Below are 23,609 nucleotides of genomic sequence, written 5' to 3'. Positions count from 1 at the left end.
TCAGCCCCATCTGTCAGCCCCATCTGCCTCCAGTGCCATCTGCCTCCAGTGCCATCTGCCTCCAGTGCCATCTGTCAGTGCCACGTATCGTCAGTGCCACGTGTTGTCAGTGCCACGTGGGGTCACTTTGTGGGCATTTCAATTGTCCTGGTGCTCCAGGGCCTTCAAAACTGTAATAGGTGGTTGAGAAATAAGATGTGTAATTTATGCTCCTAGAACGCCTGATGGTGCTATTTCAATATTGGGCCTCTGTATGTGGCCAGGCTGTGTAAAAGTCTCACACATTTGGTATCGTTATACTCAGGAGGAGTAGTAGAACGTATTTTGGGGTGTCATTTTTGCTATGTACATGCTATGTGTTGGAAATATCTTATAAATGGACAACTTTGCGTAAAAAAAATGCGTTTTCATTTTTTTTCCACATTTTCCCAAAACTTCTGGAAAAAAATGAACCATTCAAACGACTCATTATGCCTCATAGATTATACGTTGGGGTGTTAGCTTTCCAAAATGGGGTCACTTTGTGGGCATTTCCATTGTCCTGGTGCTCCAGGGCCTTCAAAACTGTAATAAGTGGTTGAGAAATTAAATGTGTAATTTATGCTCCTAGAACGCCTGATGGTGCTATTTCAATGTTGGGCCTCTGTATGTGGCCAGGCTGTGTAAAAGTCTCACACATTTGGTATCGTAATACTCAGGAGGAGTAGCAGAACATATTTTGGGGTGTCATTTGTGGTATACACATGCCATGTGAGAGAAATAACCTATTACATTGAAAATTTTGTGAGAAAAAAAAAAAAAAATCTTCATTTTGCAAAGAATTGTGGGAAAAAGATGACAACATCAAAAACCTCACCATGCATCTCAGTAAATACCTTGGGATGTCTACTTTCAAAAAAGGGGTCATTTGGGGGGTATTTGTACTTTCCTGACTTGTTCGGGTCGCAAGAAATGAGATAGGCCACCAGTACATCAGATGTGATCAATTTTGTGCGATTCGCACCACAGCTTGTAGACTCTCTAACTTTCACAAAGACCAAATAATATCCACTAATTTGGGTTATTTTTACCAAAGATATGTAGCAGTATAAATTGTGGCCAAAATTTATGAAAAAAAAATTATAATTTGCAAAATTTTATCACAGAAACAAAGAAATATGCGTTTTTTTCAACATTTTCGGCCTTTTTTCATTTATAGCGCAAAAAATAAAAATCCCAGAGGTGATCAAATACCACCAAAAGAAAGCTCTATTTATGGGAAAAAAAGTACACAAAATTCATTTGGGTACAGTGTTGCATGACTGAGTAATTGTCATTCAAAGTGTGAGAGCACCAAAAGCTGAAAATTGGTCTGGTCAGGAAGGGTGTTTAAGTGCCCAGTAAGCAAATGGTTAAAGGGGATAGAGACTACATCTCTATCTTTATTGTGCACCAACGAAAGGGCCCCAACTAGCCGGCAGAAGAGTTCTTCATCTGCTTAGCAGTTAAACCCTGACTTTTCTCACTGAGAGCCCCACACGTGAGCTATCCCAGAGTTTTTTTTTTTTTTCTTTCTAATCTCTTTTGCTCATTTGGGCAACATCTCTTGGTTCTCGCGTTTGACTCTTCAGCAGGGGCGGACTGATCATTCGGCCACTTGGGCACTGCCCGAGGGCCCCCGGGCCACTAGGGGGCCCCATCAGGGTTGTCGGCCTCAGTAAAACCAGGCACAGTATGTAAAAATCAGTGTTTTCTTTACATCTGTCTCTGAAATGTGCCTTACCGACATCCTTTTGGTCTAAAAATCCTGAGATTACAGCTGCCCCGCCTCTCCAGTACCTTCTCAGCCAATAGAAACATGTATGTGTATACTGTGTGTACATGTATGTGTATACTGTGTGATTGTATACTGTGTGTGTGTGTGTGTATAATGTGTGGCCTCATGATCTCTGATTGCCTGGGGGCCCCATAATCTCCTAATGCCTGGGGGCCCCATGAGTTGTCAGTCCGCCCCTGCTCTTCAGTCCTGTAGGATTGGTGGTAATGGCTTGAAGTGGTACTGTATTGTATTGTATTATATTGCCTTTTTCCTGTTGGTGTTTTACCATTTTGAAAGACTTAGCCAATTATTTTTTTTTTTTACCTTGCCTGTTTTACCCTTTCTGTGACACTAATTCAAGTTTATCTCATCAGTGTGTACGTGTTTATCCTTTGTGTGAAAGCTAGGGAGTCACCTGTCCAAGGTAATTCGGTGGTGTCAGCAGGGGAAATACTCTGCTCAATAGTAAACAGGGTACCCGGAATACCCAGAGGCTCCTAAGGGGGTAGTGCTACAGGTGTAAGTGAGAAGAATGGCCTCTTTACAGGTGTAACTGTTTTAAATGTTGTAACAGTATATGCAACTATGTAACAAGTACAGGGAAAATATAAAAACTTCATAAACACATTTTAGATCTATTCATCCAGCGAACTTCATACACATTCGATCTGTGCAAATGCCAGAAAAATCAAATGTGATCTAGTTTTCTCTCCAGGTTGGATGTTCTTCATTCATAAGGGTAGTGTGAATCAGGAAAGTACTGCATCATGGCCACTAGAGGTAGCTGATATTTGTAATATATATATTTTTTTATGATCATCAGCACCATCTAGTGGTCATAATGCAGTATCTTTCTGATATACTCTTCCTTGTGAAGGAATAATATTAAACCGGGAGAGAAAATAGCCCAGTAACATTCGATTCTTCCTCCTTTCATAGAGAAGAAATGTACATGCATTTTTTAAGATGAATAGCGCTGCGTATCTCAGGACCGCTAAAGCTGCAATATATAAAAAATTTTGTTCTTGGGTTTGGGTTTGGGTACACTATAAGCTGTGAATAGTTAGGAGTGGAACTCGTGTTAATTCATTGATGTCAATCACAGAATTTGTATTTGTCTGAAGCTGTGTGGTGTCATAGCCTGCAGCCAACACAGCTTATAAAAATGCAGCACGTTCTTATCACTGAGATCTGAGGAGGGCGACACCGAGGACGGGTTCTACAGTCCGGAGCCGTCCATAACAAGCCCCAGGAACCACATTTCACAATCTTTCTTTAACCATATTCCAAGATGGGGGGATTTCCAGCAGGGGGGGCTCCACTTCACCACTTCACATGTACTCTTCTGTTTTAGGTGGAGTAGAATAGTTCATGGTTCCACCTTTAGGTGGTTAAAGATCTTTAGGACCCTCCAAAGAGATATCCACCAACACACATGATTGTAAAAGACCCCCATGAGATGATCAGGGGAGGAGAGTGACCTCTCTGTAAAGAAAGATCCGCACTACAATCTATAGAAAACTATTCCCTATAACAGGAAATTCACAAAGTTACTATCTATCTATTAATATGTATCTGTCCTATTCTTTCTACCCTGTCTGCCTCATTTATCTACCTATAAATCTTTCTTTCTTTGTCTCGCTCTCTCTCTTTTTTTTATCTGTCTGACTATTTATCTATCTATCCCATCTATCTCATTTATCTACCTATACATCTTTCTTTCTTCCTTTCTTTCTTTCATTCCCTCGATCTATCTATCTATCTATCTATCTATCTATCTATCTATCTATCTATCTATCTATCTATCTATCTATCTATCTATCTATCTTTCTTTCACTCTCTCTCTCTCTTTATCTATCTATCTATCCATCTTTTTTTTCTTTCTTTCTTCTTTCCTTCCTACCTTTATCTCTCTCATCTATCTATCTATCTATCTATCGTTCTTTCTTTCTTTTTTTCTCTCTGTCTCTTTTTCTATCTATCCATCTTTTTTTTTCTCTCTTTCTTTCTTTCCTAACGTCCTCTCTCTCGGTTATCTATTTTTCTATCTATTTATCTATCTACACACACATTATATATCTATATATATGTTGTACTATGTCCTATTTTGTTTCTATCCATCTGTCTCATTTATCTACCTATACATTTTTCTTTCTCTCTCTTCTCTCTTTCTTTTTTTCTTTCCTTCCATTTTCTCTCTCTCTTCTATCTATCTTTCTTTTTCTCTCGCTCTCTGTCTCTTTCTCTTTTTCTATCTATCCATCTTTTTTTTCTCTTTCTTTCTTTTCTCTCTCTCTTTCTCTTTTTCTATCTATCTATCCATCTTTCTTTCTTTCCTCTCCTTTCCTTCTCTCTGTCAGCTATCTATTTTTCTATCTACACACATACATACACACACACATATATATATATATATATAAAATATGTCTCATTTATCTACCTATACATTTTTCTTTCTCTCGCTTTCTTTTTTTCTTTCTTTCTTTCCTTCCTTTTTCTTTCTTTCTCTCTTCTATCTATCTATCTATCTATCTATCTATCTATCTATCTATCTATCTATCTATCTATCTTTTTCTCTTGCTCTCTGTCTCTTTCTCTATCTATCCATCTTTCTTTCTCTCTCTCTCTTTCTCTTTATCTATCTATCTATCTATCTATCTATCTATCTATCTATCTATCTATCTATCTATCTATCTATCTCTCTATTCATCTTTCTTTCTTTTTATCTATCTATCTATCTATCTATCTATCTATCTATCTATCTATCTATCTATCCATCTTTCATCTCTCTTTCTTTCATCTCTCTTTCTCTTTTTCTATCTATCTTTCTTTCCTCTCCTTTCCTTCTCTCTCTCAGCTATCTATTTTTCTATCTATCTATCTACACACACACAGATATATATATATATATATATATATATATATATATATATATATATATATATATATATATATATATATATATATATATATATATATATATATATATATATATATATATATATATATTTTTTTTTTATCCCATTTGTCTCATTTATCTACCTATACATTTTTTCTTTCTCTCTCTTTCTTTCTTTTTCTTTCTTTCTTCTTTCCTTCCTTCTGTTTTCTCTCTTTTATCTATCTATCTATCTATCTATCTATCTATCTATCTATCTATCTATCTATCTCTCTCTCTTCTATCTATCTATCTATCTATCTATCTATCTATCTATCTATCTATCTATCTATCTATCTATCTATCTATCTCAGTTACCTTCTCACATACTCCGATCCCATCCTGGTCACAAGGCTCTAACTGCTACCCAAAATTACCCAGACCCCCTGAGCCCCCCTCCCCTGAGCTGTCTGTCCCTTCCACAGAAGTTATTTCAGATGCTGCTGTAAGGGGTCAGAAATAACCAGAAAAAGTGGAGTTGGTCTATAATTGGAGAAGGTTGTCAGGCCTGTGCCTTGCTCCCCTCTGTCTTCCATGGTGGCTCCTGAAACTCAATCCCCAGAGAGAGCCCAGCCCCTCCTGTGCACACAGCTCGGCCCCTCTTGTGTCTCCCAGCTCAGATGCAGCTCCCCTCCCTGCAGTGCAGGAACACTTCTGTGTCCCCCTTCCCTATCATTGTCCTGGCTGCAGCCTCCAGCCCGCTCTGGAATGTCATGGATGTCCTCTAGCCGCACTGCCCACCTCATCCCTGGCTGCTGCCCCTTGGCATGAAGTCTCATCATCAACTCTTCTAATTCAGATCCCAGTCCCAGAGGTGTCCTCCACTCTCTGTGCATCCTTCCTGGCTGTGTCCTGACACTTCCACACCGGTGTCCTTGTACGGCTGGCACTTTTTTCTTTTGGATTGGGTAAGTTGGTTCATGTGTTTCTTATTAAATTACACCTGCTGCTGGACATAGCCGGGGTCCTAATGGGCAGCATCTGCTGGTTTAAGATTGCTGCAAAGTTGCAAAGTTACATTACAATGTTGAAGGTTCCATCCTAAAAGTTTGAAAAGTTATATCAAAGTTTCTACATTCTATGGAATAAGTAAAGGCCAATTTAGGTCATTAGACTGAAATGCTTGAGAGCGTGTGCATAAGAGTGCGTAGGGGTGCTAAGGAGTGTGTAGGAGTGCATAGGGGTGCGTATGTATGCGTAGGAGTGCGTAGGCTTGCATAGGGGTGCATAAGTGTGTGTTGGGGTGCGTAGTAGTGCGTAGGAGTATGTAGGGGTGCATAGCAGTGCGTAGGGGTGTGTGTGAGTACGTAGCAGTGTGTAGGGGTGCGTAGCAGTGCGTAGGAGTGCGTGGGGTGTATAGGAGTGAGTAGGAGTGCGTAGGAGTGAGTAGGGGTGTGTAGGTGTGCATAGGGGTGTGTAGGAGTGCGTAGGAGTGAGTAGGGGTGTGTAGGAGTGCGTAGGTGTGCATAGGGGTGTGTAGGAGTGCGTAGGGGTGCATAGGGGTGCGTATGCATGCACAGGGGCGCGTAGGATTATGTAGGGGTGTATAGGAGTGAGTAGGAGTACGTAGGAGTGCATAGGGGTGCGTAGGGGTGCATAGCAGTGCATATGGGTGCGTAGGAGTGTGTAGGGGTGCGTAGGCATGTGTATGGGTGTGTAGGAGTGCGTAGTGGTGCTTAGGAGTGCGTAGGGATGCGTAGGTTTGTGTAAGGGTGCGCAGCAGTGCTTATGGGTGCGTAGGAGTGGGTAGGGGTGCGTAGGCATGCGTAGTGGTGTGCGTAGGCATGTGTAGGAGTGCGTAGGGGTGAGTAGGAGTGCATAGTGGTGCGTTGGCGTGCATAGGAGTGCGTAGCGATGCGTAGGGGTGCGTAGCAGTGGGTAGGAGTGTGTAGTGGTGTGTAGGGGTACGTAGGAGTGTGTAGTGGGGCGTAGGAGTGTGTAGGGGTGCGTAGCAGTGAGTAGGATTGTGTAGGAGTGTGTAGGGGTGCGTAGGGGTACGTAGGTGTGAGTACCATTGGCCAGGTGCATGGTAATGCGTCAAAGTGTATTTCTTTTGTGCATTGATATGAGTCTTCAGTGAATAAAAAAAAAATTGATTTTGGAGTGGATGAGGTTAACAGCCATTGGCCAAGGCTTTGCCAGGGCATGGAAACGCATGTTATATAAGTTTTGATTTACTGATATTGACTTCTATGCAGAAAAAAAAAAAACGCAGCACGTGTTATAACGCAACAGTATCAATGGGCTCTTAAAGTGACTCTCCATTCAAGAGTTCCATAAAGTTTTAATTATCCCTAAGGGACATGCGACATGGGAAATTTTTAGCACGCGTTTGCAGCTGCTAGAGAATCGTTACTGGTGTGTGTTCCAGTTTCATTGGTCTGTCATCAGCGCTTTCATAGAACTTCATGTAAAGTAAAGGAAGTTGCAGTGACTTTATTACTGGAGTGAAAAGCTGCGAAAACGCCAATCACAAAGGGACACACAGCGACTCAGTCATTTTATTAGAAATAATAGAATATTTTAAAACAATTTCTGATACATTTTACTTTTCAGAACCTATTTTTGTTCACAAAAAAAAAAAAAAAAGTTAAACGCACGTGTCAAAATTGCATTGAAATTTAAGTCAAAGTTTTAAAGTTGTACTATACTTAATGGCTGATTTAACCACTTAAGGACCAAGCTTATTCTGACACTTTTCAATTCCAAGTAAAAATCTGTATTTTTTGCTAGAAAATTACTTAGAACCCCAAAAATCTTATATATAGATAGATATAGATATCTAGATAAATCTAAATACAGTATATAGCGATATATATATACAGACATATATCTAAATATAAATATATATATATATATATATATATATATATATATATATTGTGTGGCCGTGTGTATGCAAGATGAGCTTGAGTGGAATTCCATACAAGATTTTCCAGATGGAAATTCCGCTCGTGTGTACGGGGCATAAGTGAACGTAACGAATATGAATTTATCCGAAGTTGCGACTTATCCGAAATAACGAATGCCGCATCTATACCTCTCCACAACTTTATTCCTGACCTGTCTGGTGTGTTCCTTGGTCTTCATGATGCTGTTTGTTCACTAAGACCCCTTTCACGCCGAGGGCGTTTTGCAGGCGCTATAGCGTTAGAAATAGCGCCTGCAATCCGCCTTTAAACTGCTGCTCCATTGTTTCCGGTGTGAAAGCCCTCTGGAGCGGTGCGCTGGCAGGACGTCAGAAAAAAGTCCTGCCAGCAGCTTCTTTGGAGCGGTGAAGGAGCGGTGTGTTTACCGCTCCTCCACCGCTGCTCCCAATTGAAAACAACGGGGCAGCGCTGCTACCCTGTTTCCCCTAAAATAAGACCTAGCATGATTGTCTGTGTTGGCTGCAATATAAGCCCTACCACCCCCCCAAATAATCATATGAAAAACATTTACTCCTCTAAGGAGAGGACTTTATCATGGGCAGGTGGCCATAAAAGATATACAAAAATACATCAAAAGATAATAATTGATTATTTAATGATAATGATTAAAAATGTATAATATTAAATACAATACACATTTTATATATTTACAGACAAAAAATAACAAATATACATAATTAGTCCTGTTATATTGTAAATTTCCTAAGTCCAACTGTACAACAACACCCTACAGTGGACAGAAGGCAGCAACCCCCCAAATAAGCCCTACCCTGTTTCCCCCGAAAATAAGCCCTACCCTGAAAATAAGACCTACAAGCACTTTAACTAGGGCTTATTTGGGGGGGTAGGGCTTATATTGCAGCCATCACCGACAATCACGCTAGGTATTATTTTAGGGGAAACAGGGTACACCACTGGCAAAATGCCACTATTGCTGCGTATTGCGGGCGGTTTTAACTCTTTCCCGCCCGCTAGCGGGGGGTAAAAGCGCCCCACTAGCGTCCGAAATGCGCTGCAAATCCGATGGTAAAACCCCGCTAAAAATAGCGGCGTTTTACCGCCGACGCTATGGGCGGTTTTGTGTGAAAGCCGGCCTTAGGTTCTCTAACAAACCTCAGAGGGCTTCACAGAACAGGTCTATGTATGCTGAGATTCAATTACACACAGGTGGATTCTATTTACTAATTAGGTGACTCCTGAAGGCAATTGGTTCCACTAGATTTTAGTTGGGGGTATCAGCGTAAAGGGGGCTCAATACAAATACACGCCACACTTTTCACATATTTATTTGTAATACATTTTAAAAACAATTTATCATTTTCCTTCTATTTCACAATTATGTGACACTTTGTGTTGGTCGATCACATAAAATCCCAATAAAATACATTTACGATTTTTGGTTGTGACATGAAACAAAATGTGGAACATTTCAAGGGGTGTGAATACTTTTTCAAGGCTCTGTAGGAAACAAAAAAGGAAACAAAAAAGGAAACAAAGTATCAGATTGTTAATATTCTTCACATTTCTTTGTTGTTTTGTATTCCTGACCTTTTGTTGTTTGGTAAATACTTTGCGTGTTTTCTTCAACATTGCTTCAGCAGTTGAGAAATATTTCTTTTGGAAGGGCTGCAGGTGCTTTGTAACTTGGCAAGCTTGGAGCGCGATTCTGTCCGTACTTGTCCCCCTCCGTGAATGATCCATACAAACTCCACGGTGAATTTGGAAGTAGAGTGAATATTTTCGGGGTATGGAATATGCCGGGGTTGTGCGAGATCCTGAAATGTTCTCACTTGGCGCACCGATGGTTGGCGCTTTGTGTGGTTGGTGGAGAAATCCGTCACCCTGGAACGTCAGCGGAGGCTTTGCCAATGTGTCAGCGACGCTGACTGAGGGGCGTTACTGATCTGGGTGAAATTGTGAAATGGTCTAGAAAATAGTTACCTAGTTAATCAAGCTGAAAAAAGACACAAGTCCATCTAGTTCAACCAATAGAAGTAAATAAATAGAACAAAAAAAAATAAATAAATAGCAATACACCCCATTGCCAAAAGTATTGGGACACCTGCCTTCACACGCACATGATCTTTAAAGCGGAGGTCCACCCTAAAGTGGACCTTCCGCTCATCGGAACCCTCCCCCCCCTCCGGCGCCACAATTGGCACCTTTCAGGGGGGAGGGGGGTGCAGATACCTGTACAGTACAGGTATCTGCACCCACTTCCGGGATAGCTCTCTGCGGAAAGGGGCGTAGATTACGCCCCTTTCCGCAAGTGCCCCGCTGCCTGCTGGGAAACACACAGATTCCAGAGGCAGCAGGGACCGTCCTTGCATGCGCAGTAGGGAACCGGGAAATGAAGCCGAAAGGCTCCACTTCCTGATTCCCATACCCAAGATGGCGGCGGCAGCACCCGAGAGACGATCTAGAGATCGGCTTCGGGTGCCGACATCGCGGGCGCGCTGGGCGGGTAAGTGTCACTATTTTGAAAGTCAGCAGCTGCAGTATTTGTAGCTGCTGGCTTTAAAAAAAAAAAACGCGGAGTCCCGGCGGACTCCCGCTTTAATGCGTCCCATTCTTAGTCCGTAGGGTTCATTATTGAGTTGGCTCACCCTTGGCAGCTATAACAGCTGCAACTCTTCTGGGAAGGCCGTCCACAAGGTTTAGGAGTGTGTCTATGGGAGTGTTTGACCATTCTTCCAGAGGTCAGGCGCTGATGTTGGATGAGAAGGCCTCTCTTGCAGTCTCCGGTCGAATTCATCCCAAAGGTGTTCTATCAGGTTGAGGTCAGGACTCTGCGCAGGCCAGTCAAGTTCCTCCACCCCAAACTCGCTCATCCATGTCTTTATGGACCTTGCTTTGTTCACTGGTGCGCAGTCATGTTGGAAATGGAAGGGGCCGTCCCCAAAACAAGGTCCATAAAGACAAACCCGTCCTTCTGGATGTTCGAGCATTAAAACGAGGTGACGTCAGCGCATAGGGATGTTGCATAGGGAGACAGATAGACAGAACACCGGTCCAATGCTGGACATGTGACGTCATCAAAGGCGCGGTCCAAGAGGTGGGGCTATGTGACGGTGAGCCCCGGGAACACAGGAAATTAAAATGAAAGCTATTACAGCTCTCTGCTCTTAAGGACAGCTTGCCTCTTCCTCTCCTCACTTCCCCTGGACCGTGCTGGCGGTGCACGCCCTGCCCTCCCCCCACCTCTCAGGCAGCTCCACGCTCGCCAACAGCCATTTGAGGGCTGCAGTATGCATTCCTCATCCTCCCCGGTAGTTCCGCCACTGGCTCGCCTCTTCCTCTGCACAGGTGAGGCTACATTGTGCACGGGTCACGCTGCATTGGGCGCAGGTGGGCACAGGTGAGGCAGTATTGGGCACAGGTGAGGCTGCATTGGGAACAGGTGGGAACAGGGGAGGCTGTATTGGGCACAGGTGGGCACAGGTGAGGCAGCATTGGGCACAGGTGAGGCTGCATTGGGCACAGGTGAGGCTGTATTGGGCACAGGTGGGCACAGGTGAGGCTGTATTGGGCATAGGCAGGCCACATTGGGCACAGGGGAGGCTGCATTTGGCACTGGACATGCTGCATTGGGCACAGGCAGGCCACGCTGCATTGGGCACAGGTAATGCTGCATTGGGCACAGTTGAGGCTGCATTGGGCACAGGTGAGGCTGTATGGGGCACGGGCAGGCCACACTGTATTGGGAACAGGCAGGTCACATTGGGCACAGGTGAGGTTGCATTGGGCACAGGTGAGGCTGCATTGGGCACTGGACATTCTGCATTGGGCACAGGCAAGTCACGCTGCATTGGGCACAGGTGAGGCTGCATTGGGCACTGGACACGCTGTATTGGGTACAGATGAGGCTGCACTGGGCACAGGTGAGGCTGCATTGGGCACTGGACACGCTGCATTGGGCACAATTGGGCACAGGTGAGGCAGTATTGGGCACAGGTGAGGCTGTATTGGGCATGGGCAGGCCACGCTGCATTGGGAACAGGCAGGCCACATTGGGCACTGGTCACGCTGCATTGGGCACAGGTGAGGATGATTGAAGCACTAACACCAGGTGTTTGGAGTATCTTTATCTGTTGATTGTTGAACTTTCTGGAATACATATATTGCTATTGTGGTGTAGGATCTGGGCCTGTTGTCCCTCCATCCCTTCTCTCTCCTTCCCTCCCTATCTTTCTTTCCTCCCTTCCTTCCTCCATCCCTCATTCATCTCAATTTCGAACCACACCCCCTGAGCCACGCCCTTTGAGCCACGTCCAGTATTTAATTTAAGACCCGCCATTTTTTTGTAAAAAAAATATATATATGGCTGCATAAGTGTGCACACCCTTAAACCAATACTTGAAGCACCTTTTGATTTTATTCCAGCACTCAGTCTTTTTTGGTACGAGTCTATCAACATTGCACATCTTGGTTTGGCAATATTTGCCCACTCTTTGCAAAAACACTCCAAATCTGTCAGATTGCGAGGGCATCTCCTGTGCACAGCCCTCTTCAGATCACCCCACAGATTTTCAATGGGATTCAGGTCTGGGCTCTGGCTGGGCCATTCCAAAACTTTGATCTTCTTCTGGTGAAGCCATTCCTGTGTTGACTTGGATGGATGCTTTGGGTCGTTGTCATGCTGAAAGATGAAGTTCCTCTTCATGTTCAGCTTTCTAGCAGAAGCCTGAAGGTTTTATGCCAATATTGACTGGTATTTGGAACTGTTCATAATTCCCTCTACCTTGACTAAGGCCAATGTTCCAGCTGAAAAAAAAAACAGCCCCAAAGCATAATGCTGCCACCACCATGCTTCATGGTAGGTATGGTGTTCTTTTGGTGATGTGCAGTGTTGTTTTTGCGCCAAACGTATCTCTTGGAATTATAGCCAAAAAGTTCAACCTTGGTTTCATCAGACCATAATAAATTTTCCCACATGATTTTGGGAGACTTCAGATGTGTTTTTGCTAAATTTATCCGGGCTTGGATGGTTTTGCTTCCGTCTTGCCACTCCACCCCATAGCCCAAACATATGAAGAATACGGGAGATTGTTGTCACATGTACCACACAGCCAGCACTTGCCAGATATTCCTGCAGCTCCTTTAATGTTGCTGTAGGCCTCTCTAGTTTTCTTCAATTTCATCAATTTTGGAGGGAAGTCCATTTCTTGGTAATGTCACTGTTGTGCCATATTTTCTCCACTTGATGATGACTGTCTTCACTGTGTTCCATGGTAAATCTAATGCCTTGGAAATTCTTAGACTGATAACTTTTAATAATGAGATCCCTCTGATGTAGAGGAACAGAAAAACTCTGGATAGCCGCACTCCGGATCAGATAAAATAAGTAATGCCTTTATTGTTTCCACTCAAAAAAAATCTTCACATCATACAGATCACAACAGCAAAGGGATAAGGAAAATAGAGCAAAAAATACTGACGCGTTTCACGCTGAAATTAGCGCTTATTCATGAATAAGCGCTAATTTCAGCGTGAAACGCGTCAGCATTTTTTGCTCTATTTTCCTTATCCCTTTGCTGTTGTGATCTGTATGATGTGAAGATTTTTTATTTTTTTTTGAGTGGAAACAATAAAGGCATTACTTATTTTATCTGATCCGGAGTGCGGCTATCCAGAGTTTTTCTGTTCCTCTACATTTGGCTAGTGCAATTAGCCTGCACCTGGGACCCCTATCTGCTTGGAGGAAGAGTGGCCAGTCTTTCAGTGGATCAGCCTGGAGCGGTGGATTCTCTCTCCCCCGAGATCCCTCTGATGCTTTGGAAGCTCTCTGCGGACCATGGCTTCTGCTGTACGATGCGACTAAGAAAATGTCAGGAAAGACCTACTAGAACAGCTGAAATTTATTTGGGGATAATCAGAGGCACTTTAAATGATGGGAGGTGTGTACTGACTTCTATTTAACATGAGTTTGAATGTGATTACTTAATTCTGAACACAGCTACATCCCCAGTTATAAGAAGGGGTGCACACTTATGCATTCACATTATTTTTTTTTTTTTATTTTTACTTTCCCCCTCCAGTTTGTTTATCCATTGAGTTGTACAGTTTATAGGTCACATTAAAGGTGGAAAAAGTTCTGAAATTATTTATCTTTGTCTCATTTTTTTTACATAACAGAAACCTGACATTTTAACAGGGGTGTGTAGACTTTTTATATCAACTGTGTATATATTTTGCCTTGTACCTTGTTCACTCTATGGAGGCAGAGTATTTTATTGTATGTGTTACTTCATAGACCTCCGCATATTACAATTCTTTTCCTGATCTATAGTGATGGACGAACGTTTCGCCCGGCGGTCGTTTCGCGGCGAATTTCCGACTTTCGCCGTCCGCGGGTTCGAACGCCTTTTTCCGTCGTTCGCCCCGGCGGACTTACGTGTTTAATGTATACAAGAACTTTAACCTTTCGTGACACGTTTATCATGTGTTACAGGACAACCAATTGAGACATGACAGCTCATGGACACTTGGACATTCCCCCTAACCTATAAATACACCCGATCCGGTGGCCATTTTACATTCTTTCTTCTGTCACTGTAGGGAAAGGATCCTGTGTGGAGTAGGGAGAGATAAACCACTAGCTATTTGGTACACAAAAGTTCTTTTCAGGACTGGTATAGGTGTTAGGTCAGCAGCCTGAGTTTCTTTTGTCAGTTTAGATAAAGGGACAGAGCGCTGTATGCTGCTATTTTAGGGACAGCTCAGCCAGATTAGTCTTTCTTCATCATCATCATCATCATCATCATTAGCTGTTACTATCAGGTCCACAAAAGAGCTATTCCAGCTAATCGTTCCAGCCTACTCTTTTTTGCCAATTTGTATAGGGACAGGCAGGAAGCAGTGTGTCAGGCAGTGAGGATAATTTTAAAGACTTGCTGTTACTATTAGTTCCACAAAGGTTCTTTTCAGGACTGGTATCAGTGGTACGGTAATAGGCTTGTACACGTATAATATTCTTTCTTCCAAATATAGAAAGAATATTATACTTGACTGCTGCCCTTCTGCTGCAGTCTGCTAATCATTCACAACTCACTTGTTCCACAAAGCTCTTTATCAGGACTGGTAACTTGGTCTGTCTAGGGTGCTACGGTACATAGGCTTGGGTGCGGTACAGTCTGCTGTTCTGTAAGGACCGCTATCGGTCCACAATACATAGGGTTGCCGTGCACTACTGCTGACCGCTGCCCTATACTGCAGCAGTCCTTCAGCGGTATAGGGACTGACGCACAGTCTGCTAAACACTAATACACAACCTGCTTGGTCCACAAAAGTTCTTATAAGGACTGGTAACTTGGTATAGGGTGCTACGGTACATAGGCCTGAGTGCGTTACAGTCTGCTGTTCTGTAAGGACCGCTATCGGTCCACAATACATAGGGTTGACGTGCACTACTGCTGACCGCTGCCCTATACTGCAGCAGTCCTTCAGCGGTATAGGGACTGACGCACAGTCTGCTAAACACTAACACACAACCTGCTTGGTCCACAAAAGTTTTTATAAGGACTGGTAACTTGGTATAGGGTGCTACGGTACATAGGCCTGAGTGCAGTACAGTCTGCTGTTCTGTAAGGACTGCTATCGGTCCACAATACATAGGGTTGCCGTGCACTACTGCTGACCGCTGCCCTATACTGCAGCAGTCCTTCAGCGGTATAGGGACTGACGCACAGTCTGCTAAACACTAATACACAACCTGCTTGGTCCACAAAAGTTCTTATAAGGACTGGTAACTTGGTATAGGGTGCTACGGTACATAGGCCTGAGTGCAGTACAGTCTGCTGTTCTGTAAGGACCGCTATCGGTCCACAATACATAGGGTTGCCGTGCACTACTGCTGACCGCTGCCCTATACTGCAGCAGTCCTTCATTGGTATAGGGACTGACGTACAGTCTGCTAATCACTAACACACAACCTGCTTGGTCCACAAAAGTTCTTATAAGGACTGGTAACTTGGTATAGGGTGCTACGGTACATAGGCCTGAGTGCGTTACAGTCTGCTGTTCTGTAAGGACCGCTATCGGTCCACAATACATAGGGTTGCCGTGCACTACTGCTGACCGCTGCCCTATACTGCAGCAGTCCTTCAGCGGTATAGGGACTGACGCACAGTCTGCTAAACACTAACACACAACCTGCTTGGTCCACAAAAGTTTTTATAAGGACTGGTAACTTGGTATAGGGTGCTACAGTACATAGGCCTGAGTGCAGTACAGTCTGCTGTTCTGTAAGGACCGCTATCGGTCCACAATACATAGGGTTGACGTGCACTACTGCTGACCGCTGCCCTATACTGCAGCAGTCCTTCAGCGGTATAGGGACTAAGAGTTTTGTCACAGGGTGATTTAAAAAATGACAGGCAGAGGAAGAGGCAGGCCCTTCCGCAGGGGTGGTAGGGGTAGGGCAGGAGCAACAGCCTTGAGCCAAAGTGGGAAGTTGCAGAAGGTGCGTTCAATTACTTTAAAGGACGCACCAGACTTGGTTGAGTGGCTCACTCAGCCTTATTCTTCTGCACCCTCCTCATCCTCTCGATCTGCACCCTCTTCTTCACTCTCTGCTATGTGCACCCCCAAAGACACTACCACCAACAACACCACCACCACCACATACCTTCCGCTTGAGTGCAAATGGGGGCCTTCATGCTCCAGTGTTTTAATAGGGACCCCCGTATAAAAAGCATGAGGGTCAAGGACCAGTACTGGGTGGCAACGTACTTAGATCCCCGGTACAAACACAAAATGGCGGAAATGTTACCGCCGTCGCAGAGGGCTGTCAGAATGCAGCACTTCCAGGCCTTGCTTCGAGAAATGCTGCATTCTGCTTTTGCGTGCGCTGGCAGAGGAGCAATTCCCACTCCCAGAGAAGGATTTGCGGGTACCAATCCAACAGCGCCTGCAAGAAGAGGCCGGTTTGAAGATGTGTTGGTGACTTCGGATATGAGGTCATTCTTTCAGCCGACCCATCGACAGGTGTCATCCGGATCCAGCATCAGGGAACGCCTAGACCGTCAGGTGTCCGACTACATTGGGTTAACGGCCGATGTGGACGCTCTGAGGAGTGATGAACCCCTAGACTACTGGGTGGGCAGGCTTGACCTCTGGCCAGAGCTTGCCCAATTTGCAATCGAACTGTTGGCTTGCCCCTCATCCAGTGTCCTGTCCGAAAGGACGTTCAGCGCAGCAGGGGGGATTGTGACCGATAAGCGTACTCGCCTAGCTCACGACAGTGTTAACTACCTCACATTTCTAAAAATGAATGAGGCATGGATCTCGGAGGAATTCAACACATGTGATCAGTAGACCATGTATATGTCTATAAACAATTTTTGGAATCAAGCACACAGACCTTCTTAATTCATTTGGCTCACTTCCCTGACCCAAAAAAGCACACCGTACTATATGCCCCTACCCTCCTCTTTGAAGAGGTTGAGCGGTGTCATATTTCTACTGGGGCTGCTTATTATGAGGGGTTCCCACCATCCCTGTGCTGTGCTGACTTCCTCCTGGGTGTTCTTATTATGAGGGGCTCCCACCATCCCTGTGCTGTGCTGACTTCCTCCTGGGGGTTCTTATTATGAGGGGATCACACCATCCCTGTGCTGTGCTGACTTCCTCCTGGGGCTGCTTACGGTGCTGCTGTCAGCGCTGTATGTCACGGAGCTGCTGTCAGCGCTGTATGTCACGGAGCTGCTGTCAGCGCTGTATGTCACGGAGCTGCTGTCAGCGCTGTATGTCACGGAGCTGCTGTCAGCGCTGTATGTCACGGAGCTGCTGTCAGCGCTGTATGTCACGGAGCTGCTGTCAGCGCTGTATGTCACGGAGCTGCTGTCAGCGCTGTATGTCACGGTGCTGCTGTCAGCGCTGTATGTCACGGAGCTGCTGTCAGCGCTGTATGTCACGGAGCTGCTGTCAGTGCTGTATGTCACGGAGCTGCTGTCAGCGCTGTATGTCACGGAGCTGCTGTCAGCGCTGTATGTCACGGAGCTGCTGTCAGCGCTGTATGTCACGGTGCTGCTGTCAGCGCTGTATGTCACGGAGCTGCTGTCAGCGCTGTATGTCACGGAGCTGCTGTCAGCGCTGTATGTCACGGAGCTGCTGTCAGCGCTGTATGTCACGGAGCTGCTGTCAGCGCTGTATGTCACGGAGCTGCTGTCAGCGCTGTATGTCACGGTGCTGATGTCAGTGCTCTGTATTACGGTGCTGCTGTCAGTGCTCTGTATCTCCTGCACCCTCTTGTTTGCCTACCCTGGTCCCTGACCTTCCCTCTCCTCCATTGCCTTCATTAGCTCCATAGTCCTGAATTGTCAGAACAATTTCCCAAATAAAAAAAAAATGCTTGTAGTTATCGATCCCAAATTCACCTCATACATGTATTATGCTATTGTCCAGGTGGTGGGACTACGTGCTACCCCCTAATAATTACCCCGTGGCCGCAAATTCGACCTAAAGGTTTGCGAAATTCGCCTCCCATTGAAGTCAATGGAGCCCGCGGCGAACGGTCGTTTTCGCGAACGTTTGTGTCCGTTCGCGTTTCGCGTTCGCGAAACGTCCCGTCGGAAGTTCGTCCATCACTACTGATCTATATATGCAGCATTCTATTGCCTTGGGTCTTTTCTTCCCATGTATTGGCTATTTGTGTGGTGTGTTTAAAAGCACATTTTTCTTTTTTATTCTGTATCTGTTTCTGTTTTTTGTTCTTTCAAAAAACCCAATAAAAATATTTTCTAAAATTAAAAAAAAAGCTGAACTCCAGGTGGATATAAGGGTAACCAATGACTCTGTAATCAATATCCTGCAGCTCAGACTGTGGAGCACCGGACGGTCAAGATAAGCTCTCTCCCACTCGTTTTAAGGTCGGGCGCAATTCCTGTCCGCCTCAGTGCCTCTCCCGTGCGCACCTCACGGATCTATCTTCCTTTCCGGCTTTATAAAACCTGTGACTGCATAAGTGCCCAATCGATTTTGCTGAATGTTACAAATTTATGGAGACCTTTGAAGCTCGGGAGTAATTTATATACACTCTTTGACGTACCTTTTTTTTCTTTAAATTTTTGGCATACTGTCTATACATAGCATCATTTATCAATATAGTTATACGCCATACTATATATCTTCCCCTGAAGAAGGAGATTTCCTTGGCTCTGAAACGCGTAGGGAAATTAATACTATGTCTAACTACAATGATGCTATGCATGGATAACCTATTTTGTGTATTTTATGTATGATGCTGTTTAACTCTCTTTATGGCAAGATTTTACTTTACTAAATATATTTTGTATTTTGTTATACACTTCTTTGTGTACGTGCCTAAAAAGTCCACCACTAGGGGAACCCCTCTCTTTTTTTTTTCTATTACATAATTAAATGTATTTTTATACATTTAAACAATGTAAGTATCTGAATCTGACCTGGTATCAGCTTTTTACAGCCCCTCTACAGCAGGGGTAGGAGTGTGAGAGGAAGCTGCACCACAGGGAGCCAATCAATTGTGCTAACAAGAAGCATGCTGATAGGAGGAAAAAGCAGAGTGACAGAGAGATGAGATCATCACTGTGCTACTTCTCTATTCACTGACCAGTCACAGGCTGGGGGAGGTCCTGGGTGACCTGGTTTTAGATGAAGTAGGTTGAATGATGCTGTCCATTTGACTGAGGACATCTAGTGGCAGAAATAAGTACTGAGGTGGGAAATCTCTGGATGGAATGTGACTATTGGAGAAAATACAGTTTTTTTTTTAGTTTTTTTTTATCATTTACTAGACTATTTGTTTTTATCTTGTTCGTTTTGATTGGAGTACCACACTAAAGTAGGGAGGGCTTCAGTGCAGTAATTGTTTAAAATCCAACTCCAGCCAAAATTATTTTTGTTAGAATGAGAACAGAACTCTGCTAGGTTTTCTTTGCCATCTGTGTTCCTGTTTGGAAGGATTCACCTCACTTATTTTTGTGGTGACCAAACAGAGAACGAGGAGATATCCACAACATGGGCAAAGACCACAAACATGACAGAGGTTCTCACCCTTCTCTTTCCATTTTAATAATAAAAAAAAAAGTTTTATTAATGAATGGGCCTCCACTGGGGAGATTTTCCATGGTTTGGTGACCATCCTGGAAGCTAGGGGAAAAATCTAGAAAGATCAGTAGAAATAAGTTGGTCCACACTATCCCAGAGACACATTACTGTTAAAGGTACCTCATCCCCCAATAATTCTATAAATATTATATCCACGAATAGGAAAAAGGGAGGGGGGGGCAGGGGATTTTTTAACGGTACATTAATTAAAGAGACAAAGATTTCTTAAAAAAGAATTCATAGCTTTAATGTTGGAAATATGTTAAAATTATTTTGGAGAAACCAAAATAGCAAAAATATAATAGCAAATACACATTTTATACAAAAAGTTACATGACAAAGATATAGAGGATCCTGAAATTGTTAGTTGCTGAGGATGATCATATATCCTCCCGACATGTTTCGCGTTTTTGCTTCTTCAGGGGAGTATGCAACTAACATGAACATAAACATAAAGAGAGGTTTAAGAATACAGAAAATACAATTATGCCATACAATTAGATACACATAAATTTCAGAACATTAGGTATGAAATTGGTCTCAATTTGCTCAGTCCAAATGCTTACCCAGATATAATCATTTCCTGCATCGCAACCCACAGGCCAACAGATGGTGAAATAGATGTCAAGAATTAGGTGACAGGATCAAATGCTAAAAACAACCCAGCCTCATGCAGGGCATAGATGGAGGTAGACAAGCGCTACAAAGATCAAAAACAAAATCCAGAGATAAATACCAAGTATGACAAGTCCAGCACAGGTATTAAAAAATGTTAGTTTGTAACAAAATGGGTAAGTAAATATTAATCCCTAAATTATAAAAGGGAATTGGGGCTGAGAAACATGCCTCCATAGTAGGATATGAGATGCTTATTATCAGAGGGATGGAACAATTGATTTTAATTAAGCCTAATTAGTATAAGGGTTGAAAGATGTGGCTACTGGGGATATACTACAAAAATACTGTTAAAGAGAGTAGAAGGAATAAGAATTATTTTTACCTGCAGTTAGAATCAGAGATGAAAGAGTTAATTCCATATGATGGTATTGGTGCAATACAAATGCAACAAGTTACAAAAAAGGAATCAATTGATTCATTATGATGTTTTATAAGTTGCAGAGTGCAGCGATATGCTGCCACTGCCAGGCTGAACCTACAAGTAAATAAAAGGAAGGATAACTAAATATAGGTATAGAAAAATGAGAGGCGGTATTATAACAGTATAAAATTCAGCTAAAGAAATATATTTACCAAGAGGAAAAGTTAGCGTGGCGGTAGTATCTGTGCTGAACCTGCGCTACAGATGAAATGACAGCGCTGCCTATTTATATCCCCCATCCATCGAGCCGGCGTCTGACGTCACCGGCTCGATGCGGACAGCCATAGGTGGAAGCAGTGAGCATGTGCAGAGCCTTTCAAGTCGGCATTTGAACTACCAACCCCATAATGCCTCAGTGCTGACACGAGGTTAATTTGGACAAATGCTGATGGAGATGGGGCTAAGCTGACTCTCCGCCCTTGAAGGGGGCGGGAAGACACAAGTCAGCATAGAGGGCAGAAGAGACGACGATTATCATGGCTTTTAACCCTAGAGGGGATTACATGCTCCGTGCCTCCTCAAATCGGGCGCCGCCTGGGGATAATACCCAGCTGCGCCCTTGGGTGTCCATATGCCCTTGCATACTTGGAGCAAGGGAAGATAAAAAGCAGAGTATCAAGTCCAAATCAAAAAATATATGGCTTTGGATTGCGGTGCAGGGAAGGAGGGAAAAAGCAAAGCTCCTCAATGTGGGTGGGACTCATAGAGAGCAACAGAGATCCCAAGTGTGCAAACCATGAAACCCACCATGGGCCAAGCAAAGCGAGACATTAGACGGTATATATTACCGGTACAGCGTTAATAATAATTGATAATGACATTAATTGATGTACAGAGATATTTTTTTGATATAACATAAACATAAAAAGAAAATAAAATAAAATAAAATATTTTGTTGAAAACAAAAAGACAAAAAGAAAAAGAAAAACCAATGACTTGGGGAGGGGGTAGGAAGAAAGGAAGGAAAAGGGAAAAAGATGAACAAAAAGGGGAAAAGGGGGATGTCACCTCTCTCTCTTCATGCCAGGTTCCACGGGGGCTCACAGCTAAGGTAGGAGGGTTCATGAAACAAACAAACAGAGATTAGCTATAGAAAGGATCTGTAGCTTATATTTTCATTGAAACCAGGGTATTTAGTGGCTTTTAGAATAAAGATCCACTTAGCTTCAGTTTGTAAGAGAAGCTTGTCCACTGAGCCACCTCTTGAGTTTAGAGGTATATGGGCCAGGGCTGAGAAACGTATCCAGTTGGGGTCAAAGGCATGATAGGTGCCTATGTGCCTACTTATGGCTGTGGTGATTTTTTTATTAAGAATAGGTTTGATGTGGTCTTTTATGCGGATAGAAAATAGTCTTTTAGTTTTACCTACGTAAAATCCTCCACAACGGCATTGGGCCAAATATACAACGCCTGGAGTGGAGCATGTAACGTGAAATTTCGAAACAAAATGGTTGCCGTTTGGCAATCTGATCTTTTGAGAGTTATGTATGTAGGGACACATGTCACATTGCCCGCATGCATAGGTACCTGGATATTTGGATTTAGTATCACCTGAGGAGTCCTGAAAGTGACTTCTAACTAAGCTGTCCTTGAGTGATTGAGGTCTCATATAGGTGATTGATGGTGCATCATTTATGTACTGATTAACAATAGGATCGGCTTTTAAAAGAGGCCAAAACTTATTGATTATAGCACGGAACGAATGATGTTGGTTAGAGTATTTGGTAATGATACGTACTTTGTTATCAAAATTTTTTTGTTTATTGGAGAAGAGAAGGGAAGTCCTATCTTTATTTTTTACTCTATTATATGATTTTTTCAGAGATACATGACTGTATCCACGTGCTCTGAGTCTATTGTATAAGTCATTGGCTGCAATCTTAAAGTCAGAGTCAGTACTGCAATTGCGTTTGGCCCTTAGATACTGGCTGTAGGGGATGCTCTTTAGGAGAGGTTTTGGGTGAAAGCTTGTCGCATGCAAGACCGTATTGCCAGCAGTAGGCTTTCTGTATAAGGCAGAATAAACATGTCCAGTGGCATCAATTTTAATAGTTAAGTCCAAAAATTCAATGGAGTTTTGGCTGTAATTCAACGTAAACTTTAAATTGAATGGATTCACAGAAAGTAAATTGAAAAAAAGCAACAAATCTGATTCTGATCCTGACCAAAAAAATAAAATATCATCAATGTACCTGTACCAGGCTGTGATGTTACTTAGAAAAGGGACGAGGTCTTCACGCGCGAAGGTATCTTTTTCCCACCCCCCCAGGTACAGGTTGGCATACGATGGGGCACATTTAGTCCCCATCGCAACCCCCTGCACCTGGAGGTAGTGGGATTGGTTAAATTGGAATACGTTGTGCTTTAAAATAAAATCCAATAGCTTCATAACAAATTCATTATAAGCGAAGAAATTTGAGCCTCTTTCTTGCAAATAGGAGCGTATTATTTGTAAACCTTTGGTATGTGGTATAGCATTATACAAACATTCCACGTCGATGGAAACCAACCATGACTGTGCCGGTAGGCTGATACCCTCGAGTATCTTTAGAAGATCGATGGTATCCTTTACATAAGAAAAAAGGGAAATGACGTGCGGTGTAAGGTGTTTATCTACAAGGCTACTTGCATTTTCTGTCAAACTATCACAGCTGGAAATGATGGGACGTCCCGGAGGATCAGTTAGAGATTTGTGCACCTTCGGGAGGGCATAGAAAGTAGCAACTTTTGGATCTTTAGAATTTAAAAAGTTCCATG

The 23,609-nt window shown here is 43.4% G+C and overlaps 1 protein-coding gene and 1 long non-coding RNA gene across 2 annotated transcripts in view; one reads left to right on the top strand and one right to left on the bottom strand.

Moving 5' to 3' along the window:
• Nucleotides 1–5,335: 5,335 nt before the first annotated feature.
• The window catches only part of LOC143998112 (collagen alpha-1(XXII) chain-like), a 393,374-nt gene continuing 375,100 nt past the window's right edge, over nt 5,336–23,609 (top strand). Inside the window, exon 1 of the mRNA XM_077493857.1 lies at nt 5,336–5,644. The gene's annotated coding sequence lies outside the window, so the exon portion shown is untranslated. The remainder of the gene's footprint in view (nt 5,645–23,609) is intronic.
• On the bottom strand, nt 19,975–21,306 carry LOC143998407 (uncharacterized). The gene is made up of 3 exons (XR_013277911.1): nt 21,005–21,306; nt 20,754–20,906; nt 19,975–20,453 (listed from the first exon to the last, which is right to left on the bottom strand). It is a non-coding gene; the product is annotated as an uncharacterized LOC143998407 (long non-coding RNA).

This window comes from Lithobates pipiens, unplaced genomic scaffold, assembly GCF_037356315.1.
Source record: "Lithobates pipiens isolate NorthernLeopardFrog02 unplaced genomic scaffold, aLitPip1_a1.2 Scaffold_19, whole genome shotgun sequence".
Classification (NCBI taxonomy): Eukaryota; Metazoa; Chordata; class Amphibia; order Anura; family Ranidae; genus Lithobates; species Lithobates pipiens.
The sequence above is the reverse complement of the archived record's forward strand: the minus strand, read 5'-3'. Positions and strand labels throughout refer to the sequence as shown.